Genomic DNA, 10272 nt, shown 5'->3' with positions numbered 1-10272 from the left:
GACATCTTAATGACATTTAGTCTTCCTATCCATGAACAGGGAATATTTTTCCATTTATTTAAATCTTATTTGATTTCCTTTAACAGTGTTGTGTAGTTTTCTGTGTATAAGTCATTTACATCTTTAGTTAAATTTATTCCTACATCTTTGATTTTTTTAACTGCTATTGTAAATAGCATTTTTTCTTGATTTTTTCCTAGATTGCTTATTATTGGTGTACAAAAATGCTACTAATTTTTGTACATTGATCTTATAACCTGTGACTTTACTGAACTCAATTATAAGCTCTAGAAGCTTTGTTGTAGATTTCTCAGGGCTTTCTATGTATAGGATCCTGTCATTTACAAATGTGAAATATTTACTTCTTCCTTTCCAATTTGGATGTCTTTTATATCTTTTCCTAGCCTCAGTGATCAAACAATTACTCCTAACACAATGTTAAATAGTAGCAGTGATAGTGGGCATCATTATCTTGTTCCCAATCTTAGTGGGATAGCTTTCAGGATTTCACCAATGTATATGATGTTAGCTGTGGGTTTTTCATAGCAGAAAGTTTTATGTTCAGAAAGTTTTCTTCTATTCCTATCTTTTGCAGTGTTTTTATCAAGAAAGGGTGCTGTATTTTGTCAAATGCTTTTTCTGCATCTATAGAGATGATCATGTGATTTTTTTCTTTCCATCTTTTTATGTGGTATATTACATTGATTGATATTCTTATGTTGAACCATACTTGCATACCTGGGATGAAACCCACTTGATCATGGAGTATAATTCATTTGATGTGTTGTTGAGTATGATCAGCAAGTATTTTGTTGAGGATTTTAGCATCAAGGTTCATTAGAGAAATTGACCTGCAATTTTCCTTTCTTGTGGCACTTTGTTTGGCTTTGGTATTAGGAAAATGTTGGCATCATAGAATGAGTTAGGCAATGTTCCTTCTACTTCTGTTTTTTTTTTTTTTTTTTTTTTTTTTTTGAGGAATTTAAGCAGAATTGGTGTTAGCTCTTTCTGGAATATTTGGTAAAAATCATCTCTGAAGCCATCTGGCCCTGGATTCTTCTTATTTGGGAGGTTGTTTATGACTGATTCTATCTCTTTACTTGTGATTGGTTTGTTGAGATCATCAATTCTTCTTTCATCAATTTAGACTGTTCATGCATTTCTAGGAATTTGTCCATTTCCTCTAAATCATCCTTCTCATTGCCATATAGTTTTTCAAAATGTCATCTTATGATACTCATTATTTCTGTGGGGTCAGTGATGATATCCCTTTCCTCATTTCTTATTTTGCATATTTGCATCTTCTTTCTTTCTTTGTTAGTCTAGCTAAGAGTTTGTCAATTTTATTGATCTTCTTGAAGAACCAGCTTTTGATTTTATTTTTTCAAGTGCTTTCTTATTTTCTATTTCATTTAGTTCTCTTTTTATTTCCTTCTTTCTACTTCCTTTGGGGCTAGCTTTTTGCCCCTTTTTTAATTCCTCCATGTGTGCAGTTAGGTTTTGATTTTAGCTTTCTTTTTTGATATATGCATTTATGGCTATGAATTTCCCTCTCAGTATAGCTTTCACTGCATCCCATAGCTTTTGGTATGTTGCATTGTCATTTTCAATCTTTTTAAGATAGTTACTGATTTCTTTTGAAATTTCCTCCCTGCCCAAGTGTTTCTCTAAGAGTTGTTTAACTTACATATCTTGTGCCTAATCTGGTCTCTGGCCCTTACTAATTTCCAGCTTTCTTCCATTATGGTCAGAGAATATAATTTGTATAATTTCAGTCTTTCTGAGTTCATTGAGAATTTTTCTTTGGCTTAGGATGTGGTCTATCTTAGATAATGTTCTGTGTGCACTCAAGAAGAATGTATATCCTGCTGTATTTGGGTGTAGTGTTCTGTATATGTCTATTAGGTCCAGATCCTCTGATGTATTATTCAAAGTCTTTGTTTCTTTATTGATTCTCTCTCATGATGTTCTGTCTAACGGTGATAATGGTATATTAAATTCCCCCTCTATAATCGTAGAGGCATCTATTTCTCCACTTAGTTTTTCCAGTGTTTGCCTCGTGTATTTTGAGGTGCCCTCTTTAGGTGCATAAATGTTTATGATTGTTCTTTCTCCTTGAAAGATTACCCCTTTTACTAATATATAGTGTTCATCTTTGTCTCTTACAATAGTTTTGTATTTAAAGTCTATTTTGTCTGATATATTCGTATAGCTATTCCCTCCCTTTTTTGGTTATTGTTTGCTTATAAGATTGTGTTGCAGCCATTCACTTTCAGCCTCCTTGAATCCCTGGTACTAAGGTGGGTTTCTTGTTGACAGCATATAGATGGAGGATATTTCCTTATCCATTCTGCCAATCTGTGTCTCTTGACTGGTGAGTTTAATCCATTAACATTCAGGAATTACTTACATTAGCCATATTTTCTTTGGGGTTTTGTAGGCCATATGTTGTTTCCATTTCTCTTTTTGTCTTTTTAGTTGTTCTTACACTCTATTCCAACTCTCTCTCTCCTTTTATTTCCTTTCAAACTGCAGAACTCTCTTTAGTATTTCATGAAGGGCAGGCTTCTTATAGGCATACTCTCTTAATTTCTGTTTATCTGTGAATATTTTGAACTCTCCATCATTTTGAATGCCAGCTTTGCTGGATAGAGAATTCTTGGCTGGAAGTTTTTTTTTATTTTTGTACCTTAGCCATGTCATACCACTGCCTTCTTGACATCCATGGTTTCAGATGAGAAATCGGCACTTAATCTCAATCTTATTGAGCTTCCCTTGTGTGTGATGATTTTCTTTTCTCTTGCTGCTTTCATTATTTTCTCTTTGTCTTGAGCAGTGAACAATTTGACAAGTATATATCTTGGAGTAGGCCTGTTGGGATTTATACTGTTTGGGGCTTGCTGTACTTCCTGAACATGTACATTCATCTCCCTCAATAAGGTTGGGAAGTTTTCAGACATTACTTTCTCCAACAAATCTTCTGTCCCCTTTCCCTTCTCTTTGTCTTCTGGGATGCCTATAATGTGTACATTTGTCTGTTTTGCATTGTTGTTCAAATCTCTAAGTCCCTGCTGAATTTTTTCTAACTTTTTATCTAACTGTTCTACTATCTGTTTGATTTCAGAGGTACTGTCTTCCACATCACTAATTCTTTCATCTGTTGTTCTAATCTGCTGTTATATGCTTCCAGTGTGTTTTTAATTTCTTGGGTTGTGCCATTCATCACCATTACATCCATTATCCTTTTACGTATGTTTACAGTTTCTTCAGTATTTTTTCCCAATATCTTCTTCATATTCTTAATCTCTTCCTTCACTTCATTAAGTTGATCCATGATATTTGTTTGGATATCTTTGATTAGTTGTTGAATGTTCTGCATCTCTTCCTGTTTTTTAGTTTCTTCCTGCTTCTTGGTATGTTTTGTATTTTTTGTTGCTGTCTGGTCATCTTTTTATTTTGAAGGGTTTTTCAGTTGATTAGCTTCTTTCTCTACTCTAGAGTATTATTTAGCTGCTGTTTCTGTGTATGTGTTAAGTTTTTTCTTTGACAGTTTGTTCTTATTGTTTCCTTGCTGTTTGTACATTCCCTTGAAGGGAAAAGATGAGGGCCAGAGAAAGTGAAAGAGGTAAGAAAAGAAAAGGGAGTTTTTTCCTCCCTGGCTGCCTGAAGAACTCCAGCCCTCATGAATGACACTGTAACTATCCAGAACAGGAAGTTCATGACTAACAGACTACTTCAGCGGAAACAAATGGTCATCGATGTCCTTCATCCTGGGAAGGCAACAGTACCTAAGACAGAAATTCGGGAAAAACTAGCCAAAATGTACAAGACCACACCTGATGTCATCTTTGTATTTGGATTCAGAACCCATTTTGGTGGCGGCAAGACAACTGGCTTTGGCATGATTTATGATTCCTTGGATTATGCAAAGAAAAATGAACCCAAACACAGACTTGCAAGACATGGCCTGTATGAGAAGAAAAAGACCTCAATAAAACAACGAAAAGAATGCAAGAACAGAATGAAGAAAGTCAGGGGGACTGCAAAGGCCAATGTTGGTGCTGGCAAAAAGTGAGCTGGAGATTGGATAACAGAAGGAGTAAAGATTCTTCAGTGACTCGATTGGTGATTTGGCAGGTTTTTCACCAGAGGATTAATAAAACTCTAAAAATTTTGATATGTTTGGTTGTTTGAAATACATTTGAAGTTTACTGGAAATGTCAGTCTGCTGTTATGGCAGATTTAGATTGATGCTCAGGGTTCACCTATTGTCCCATTAAACATTCAGTGAAAAAAAAAGAAAAGAAAAAGGATAATAGTAATAATAATATCAAAAATTAGAAGAGGAATCATATAAGACTTAGAATATTTAACTCATGTAAGCAATGTAGAGTAATGGAAATAAAAAAGTGGAGTACCTACAATGAAATGGAAAACTGAATAGAGAAAAATGTGTAGAATGAATTAAAAGGCTGTAATCATGAGGAGAGAGGGAAAGGGAAAAGAAAGGACAGAAAAAAAATTAGTAAAAGAAAGAGAACAGAATAGATGAGATAGAAATAAAAACCAGAAAAATTGAGGACTAAACAAAGAGAGGTGGAATGTAAGTACAACAACATTGAGATAGAAAGATGAAGGAATGAAAAGAGATAGAATTGGTAGACAAAATTGGTATACACAGAAAAGGGGAGATCAAGGAAGAGCAAACACACCAAACAAGAAACAAGCCAGCAGCACCTTATAAAACAAGAAGGGGGGGGGGGGGAATAAAAGAAAAACAAGAAAACAAAAACAAACACACAAGCATGCAATCAAACAAAAACTAAGGAAGATCAGTCTTCCCTCTTAGACCCCTGTGGAGCTTCTCATACTGCTGGTGTTCATCAATCAATTAACCTGCAGCCTTCTCTCTGCAGATTTTGAAGTGGGTTTTAGTGAGTAAACTAAGTTAATCTTTTTTTAAAAGTAACCTTTTTAGGAAAAATAAGAGACTTAAGAGAAGCTAATAGAAAAATAATGTCTATGTTTTCTCTGTCCTGGATGTTTGATATCCCAGTGGATCACTACTCTAAGAGGAGCTGGGAATCAAACTAAGGACCTCATATGTTCAAGGTGGAAACTCCTTCTCTGAGCTAAACTTTCTCTTGGGTCAGTTAGCTCTTCAGAAAGCTATCCAGTCACTTTCCCTTGGGCAGGTTTGACATTTTGCATTTTGATAGATTCCTGTTGATTAGGAGTCTGTCTCTGCCCACTTTCCATTCTTATTGCTTTCTATCCTAGGGCAGCAGGATGCAATAGCCTGCATGAGGGGATCTCCCCTCATATCTCCAGATCAGGTTGAGTTCCCTTTTGAAATTCAAATGGGACCCTGGTGACTAAACTCACCACAGGAAAATGTCTCTCAATCCTCTTCCAGACCACCCACTTATTAAGCACTTCCGACTGCCCTCCTCCCTTAGGGGAGTTGAAATTTTGATAGTTTTCAGCATGGGACTAGTCATTACCCTGAATCCACCCTCTCCCAGGCCAAGTTTCTTTATCCCAGATCAGGGCTGCCTCCGCAGATTTTCCTTTCCCCTCTTCCTGGTGCCACCTCAAGCCAGTTGTTATGCTCCTCAAAACTCAAAGTGGGTCTAGGCAACCAAACCCACAGAAAGGAAACCTCTCTCCACCCTTCACCAGAACCTCCCACTCTTGGAGAACACACCCTCCTGCTGGGCACCAACAGGAGTCAGAGCTGGGGGCTTGCAGTGGCTTTGCCTTTAGGATGAGGCTAATCCATGCCATAGTTTCCAGTGTCAGGTGCAAAAAACTCAAGGTTTACCTTGAGAACTTTATCTCTTTGTTCAGTTCTCTCCAGATTGATGCCCTGAAGCTTCCATTTCTTTGGGTTCTCAAAATAGCTCTTTTGGACAGGATCTTGCCCCCCACTCAGCTGTTTTTTTTGTGAGAGAGATGGTGCAGGCATACTTAAACTGACGCCATCTTGCTGCTTCTCTGCAGGTGAACTTTTTCTTTAATTTATTGAAGTATATCACTTATGCATAAACACATATAAACAATAAGTATATGGTAATAGTTGTGAACTTACAAAACAAACAAATATAACATCATACAGCTCTTTCATAACCTGCCCTACCACGAATACCTTGTATTGTTGCTAAACCTTTTTATCTAAAGATTAAAGAGCATTGTCAAAACATTTCTACTAACCAAACTATTTTCCCCCGACCCACTCTATTATTATTATTATATTCATATCATTTATATATGAGCATACATAAACAATAAGAGTATAGTAAAAATTGTGAACTTACAAAGCAAACATGCATAACAGCATACATGGTTCCCATACATCAACCCTCCACCCAACACCTTGCATTGCTGTGAGAAGTTTATTGCAAATTATGAAAGAATATTGTCAAAATCTTACTACTAATTTTAGTCCTTATCTTACATTTGGTGTAATTTCCCCCAACCCACCCTATTATTATTTTTAAGTATAATTTTTATGACAGAAGTTGTAAATTTATAAAACAATCATGAACATGTGCAGAATTCCCAAACAACACCCTTCTATCAACACACCACACTGTGGTGGAACATTTGTTACACATAAGATAATATCATCTGCTTGTTATCACATCCATAATGTACATTTGACACACGTTTTCCATACTGTCCCATTATCCACACAGTATATCTTTGGCACAGATGCAAAAATATTGTATTATCACTGCTAACCACAGTCCAGACGTTACTCCATTTGTATTTTTCCCATGCTTCTCCACATTCCCACCAGCCTGCAATAGTGATGTACACTTGCTCTAGCTCACGAAGGACATTCTTGCATCTGTACCATCAACCAAAATTCTCATCCACCTCTTGCTTGCTGTACTGTGCTAGTCATTTCCTAGATTACTCTCTAGCATTCTGTCAGTTGGCATTTATATACCTAGACTACCATTTTGAGCCACATTCCCATTTATAAACTAGCTGATACTATTTGTTACCATCCACTCTATATATTTCCACACTTTAACTAATTAAAACTAATTAAAACTTCTACAAACATTAAACATCAGTAGTCCATCTCAGTCCTCCTCTTATCTCCTTTAAGAATCTACCACCTACTACTGGTCTTGAAGATATTTTCCTACAATTTCTTCTAAAAACTTTATGGTTCTTGCTTTTATTTTTAGGCTTTTGATCCATTTTGAGTTAATTTTTGGATAAGGTGTGAGATAGGGGGTCCTCTTTTCTTCCTTTGGCTATGGATATGCAGTTCTTTCAGTACCATTTATTAAATGGACTGTTCTGACCGAGCTGTGTGGACTTGACAGGCTAGGCAAAAATCACTTGACCATACAGGTGAGGGTCTGTTTCTGAGCCATCAGTTTGGTTCCATTGGTTATGTGTCTGTCTTAATGCCAGTACCATGTTGTTTTTACCACTATAGCTAGATAATATGATTTAAAGCCTGGAGATAAGGGCTTGCTTTTCATTTTAAGATACTTCCAGTGCTTCAGGACCCCTTACCCTTCCCAAGAAATTTGATAATTGTTCTCAATTTTAAAAAATTGCTGTTGGAACATTTGGGGGGATTGCATTGAATCTGTATACCAATTTGAGTAGAATTGACATCTTAATGTTATTTAGTCTTCCAATCTGTTAGCATGAAAAGTTCTTCCAGTTATTTAGGCCTTTTTTTATTGTGTCAGTTTTCTGAATGCAAGTGCTTTACATTGTTGGTTACACTTATTCCTGACTATTTGAGTTTTACCTGTCATATTTTATTTCCACCACTCTTTTGACACTTTACCTTTATTGATAAAATCTTCATATCTGGAATCTCTTCCAGGCCTCTTTCTCCTATCTTCTCTTTTCAGGCTCTAGCACACGCTTTAGTATTTCCTGAAAATCAGGTCTGTTGGTTAGATATTCTCTCAGTTTATGTTTATCTGTTAATATTCTAATCTCATTCTCATTTTTGAAAGACAGTTCTTGCCGGATATAAGATTTTTGCCTGGATGTTTTTCTCTTGTAGTATCTTATACATATTAAACCACTGTCTTCTTGCCTCCATGGTTTCTGGTGGGAAATCAGCTTTTAATCTTATTGTGTATCCCTTGTATGTAATGCATTGCTTTTCTTTTGCTGCTCTCAGAATTCTCTTTTTGTCTTTGGCATTCGACATTCTGATTAGTACGTATCTCAGAATTGGTCTATTTGGATTTTTTCAGATGGGAGTACATTGTGCTTCTTGCACATGGATATTGATGTCCTTCAATAGGGTTGGGAAATTTTCTACCATTATTTCTTCAAATATTCTTTCTGCCCTGTTTCCCTACTCTTCTCCTTCTGGGACACCCATCACAAATATGTTTGCATGTCTTTTGCTGTTATTTAGTTCCCTGAGACCTGGTTCAATTTTTTTCCATTCTTTTCTTCATCTGTTCTTTTTATGTTCACTTTCAGAGGCCATTTCTTTAAGCTCACCAATCCTTTCCTCTGCCTCCTCAAATCTGCTATTATATGATTCCAATGTTTTTTAAATTTCATTTATTATGCCCTTCTTTCCCATAAGAGCCTCTATTTTTCTATGTATGCTTTCAAATTCTTCTTTGTGCTCATCCAATATCTTCTTAATATCCTTAGTCTCTTTAGCCATCTCATTGAATTTATTAAGGACATTTGTTTGAACATCTATGATTAGTTGTCTCAACTCCTTTATGTCATCTGGAGGCTTAGCTTGTTCCTTTAACTAGGTCATATCTTCCTGATTCTTGCTGTGGATTGTAATTTCTTGCTGGTGTCTTAGAATCTGGCTTACTAGACTGTTTATTCTAGTTGCAGTTTCTCTCTTTAGTTTAGGGGTTCCTGCCCTTTCTCCCTTGCTGGTTGTGCAGTAGAAGTCTAAGATGTGGTTGGTGTTATAAGCCGTGTAGCTCAAGCTGCCCTCATTGCCCCAGAAACTAATGAAACTTCTCCAAACTTTCTCCTTTGCCAGAAGTAGGGGCAGAGTCACAGCTGTGTGGAATAATACAAGTCTTGCAGACCTAGACTGTAGTTGCCCAGAGAGACTGATGAACCTTCATGCCCCTTTTTCTCCTGCCTGGGGCAGGGAAGAGTTGCATATGTGGGCAGCAATCTATGCAGTGTGGGTCCAAGACGACTCCAATTGCCCCAGTAGACTTCTGATTATTCAGTCTGTGCCATCCAAAAGTACTTGCAGTTACCTGGATAGGCTGGTGCAGGGCCTGCCAGCCTCCTCCCTGCCAGAGGTGGGGCTAAAGCTTAACCTAGGGCCACAAGCTGATCTGGGTGAAAGAAACCAGTTCCTACAATTATTGTGAATTTCAGGCAGCCAGGCATCCCCTCATGCTGGGGATGAAGACAAAATGGCAACCACTAGCCTCTTTCTGACTTGGACAGATTAAAACCCAGCTGTTCCCAGGGTTATACATTAGCCAGCTAAGTCTACTAATCAGTATTCAAAGTCAGTGGCCAACTGTCTCCTCCCCTGTTTTGGGGAACAGAGCTTCCAATTCCAGGCATAAAATATTTCCAGGGACAGCTTGTGCTGCCAAAGCAGGATATTCACCAGCCTCTGCAGTTTGGCTGGTAATTTCCCAGAGATTCTAGCACAGGTTCCTTCAGGTTCCTTCCTGCTGGAGGTGGGGTTGGGGCTTAGGCTAGAGCTGCAATCTGTTCTGATGGAAATAAGCCAGTATCTAACAGCACTGTGGTTTTCAGTCTTTCCCACTTCCCCTCATGCCAGGCATGGAGTTAAGATGGCAGCTACTGGCCTCTTTCTGACTTGGACAATTTCAAACTTTCACTGTTATTAGGATTATACTTCAGCCCACTGCATTTACTCATCAGTAGCTGAAACTGGTACCCAACCATCTCTTCCTCTCCCATTTTTGGGAAGTGCCTCTTTCAATTCCAGTTGCAGAATAGCTCCTAAGGTATCTTATGCCTCCAGTGGAGGATGGGCACTGGCCCCCCTGGTGTGGAGCACTGTACTTATGAATCTTCTCTGCAGATGAGCCGTCTTCTACTTCCATTCCTTCAAGGATGCTGCAGGATGCTCTTCTGGTCTCCTGGAGCCCCAAAACAGGTACTTCAGCTAGCTCCAGATAGCTCTGGATGTTTACTAACTGCCCTGTAGCAGGAGCTGACTCTAGGAGCTCCTTACTTTACTGCCACCTTGCTGGTTGTCCCCCAGGCAAAGATTTTGATAAAATGATCTTTGAAATGCTCATGAAT

At 37.7% G+C, this 10272-nt stretch overlaps 1 pseudogene; it reads left to right on the top strand.

Annotated features, from left to right (window-relative positions):
* The first annotated feature begins 3682 nt into the window (after positions 1-3682).
* Positions 3683-4075, top strand: LOC101442333 (small ribosomal subunit protein eS24 pseudogene; annotated as a pseudogene).
* Positions 4076-10272: the final 6197 nt, after the last annotated feature.

This window comes from Dasypus novemcinctus, chromosome 7 (genome assembly GCF_030445035.2).
Source record: "Dasypus novemcinctus isolate mDasNov1 chromosome 7, mDasNov1.1.hap2, whole genome shotgun sequence".
Lineage (NCBI taxonomy): Eukaryota > Metazoa > Chordata > Mammalia > Cingulata > Dasypodidae > Dasypus > Dasypus novemcinctus.
The sequence above is the reverse complement of the archived record's forward strand: the minus strand, read 5'-3'. Positions and strand labels throughout refer to the sequence as shown.